Source organism: Triticum aestivum, chromosome 6A, assembly GCF_018294505.1.
Source record: "Triticum aestivum cultivar Chinese Spring chromosome 6A, IWGSC CS RefSeq v2.1, whole genome shotgun sequence".
Classification (NCBI taxonomy): Eukaryota; Viridiplantae; Streptophyta; class Magnoliopsida; order Poales; family Poaceae; genus Triticum; species Triticum aestivum.
In genome coordinates, this window is record NC_057809.1 from 156,595,105 (window position 1) to 156,597,064 (window position 1,960).

The following is a 1,960-nucleotide window of genomic DNA, read 5'->3' on the forward strand; positions in this document are numbered from 1 at the left end:
GTCATAAATTTGTCATGGATGTACATGCATGACAAAAAAAAGCAACCTACTGTGACAAACACGTATCATCACGGAAGTGTATTTTTTTGTAGTGGAATGGGTTTGCAACAGTACTTAGAGTAGTGATTTGCTTTGTTATACTAACGGATCTCACGAAGATTTTGTTGAGTTTTGTGTGATTGAAGTTTTCAAGTTTTGGGTAAGATCACGATGGATGAAGGAATAAGGAGTAAGAAGAGCCTAAGCTCGGGGATGCCCCATGGCACCCCAAGTTATTATCCAAAGAGAAACATGCTACTAAGCTTGGGGATGCCCCCGAGTGGCATCCCCTTTTTCTTCGAACGACCATCGGTATTTTACTTGGAGCTATATTTTTATTCGTCACATATCAAGAGTTTTGCTTGGAGCATCTTGTATTATATGAGTCTTTGCTTGTTTTGGTTTTTAGTTTGTGTCATCTATCCTTGCTGTACACACCTATTTGAGAGAGCCAAAATTATGCTTAATTTGTTAGAATTTCTTTATGTGCTTCACTTAATTTTTTGAGATATGGAATTTCTCTAGTGCTTCACTTATATCTTTTTGAGCACGATGTGCTTTAATAGTTTTGAAGAAATGCTCCCATGCTTCACTTAGATTTATTTGAGAGTTAGTAAAATTTTGAAGAAATTCTCTCATGCTTCACTTAAATTATTTTGAGAGATGAATTTCTTTTTGCTCATGTTCTTCACTCAAATTTGTTTGAGCTTGTTTGACACGAGAAACAATAAAGATAACGTGGTGGTTATATTATTATCTCTCTACGCTCCAGGGAAAATAAAATATTGCGGGCGTGCCATTGTACCGTAGTACACAAAGAAAAAGGTACGAGAAATGAGTATTTCATTAATCTCAGTAGAGAAATAAAATTACAAGATCCCATAAAGAAAACAAATGCGCTCCGTGACCTACTAGCATGGCCCACCTAACTGTGGAGATTGCGGTCTCCTGGTTCCCGGGGCCTCGAAAGGCTCCCAGTTAATTACTCCCACGGGTTGCTCCGTGGGATACCTCCAATTGAGCTGTGTGGTCGTCTTCGCTATCTTCGCTTCACGTCCTCCATGCATGATGATGGTGATGTGTGTGTGGGCGGCGGCAGAGCCCGTCTCCTCGTTGGTATATGTGCCGCATGTAGCGTGTCCATAGCAGTGGCCGTGCCCGCCCTCACTGTCGTGCCTCTCCGTCTTGGCAGTGTTGGAGTAGTTGGTGTTGGGGTAGCATGGGTCGCGCTTGGCTCAGACTTCTCGACGACCAGTTGCTTCATCGGGGTGTTCAAGGGGCTACGCTTTGCGGGTGTAATAGTTTGGAGAGACATGTGTCAGTGTAAAACTGACGCGTGCTCACGTTTTCTTGGCCAGGATGGTTGGCACCTCGTCTCGGCTAGACGCCGAGTATTGGGAGGTCCGACAAGACAAAGGGTGCCGCCTCACAGGGCCGTGGAAAATTGGCGGCGCATAGGCCGCGTCGCTTTGGGCTGGTGCTACACCAAAGAGAGACCTATACGCCGGCGACACCATGGACCTGTCCGCCGTGGTGGGTGCGGTTGACTTGACTGGACGACAACCTAATGGCAGTCCGTTTTGTAAAGGACACCGCTCGAAGAGCTTGTGGAGAGATGGCGTCGTAGAGGGTTGTGTTGCCTTGGGAGGGTGATGCACCAAAGGGTGACCTGTACGCCGACGATGTTGTTGACCTCTATGTTGGGACATGTACACCAAGGACCCATCCGCTATGGTGCATGCCTTATCTAAGCTAGACGCCATATTGAATGGTCTTCCCATACAAGGTTCACGCCAAGACCTGTATGTCGGTGACCTATTCTTCATGGACTTCTCCCGGGCTACGTCGTCACAAGCCCTAGTTCTGACACACCGTCTCCTCTGGGAAGTGTGATGCCAGCCCCGCCCACTGCGATCGGACG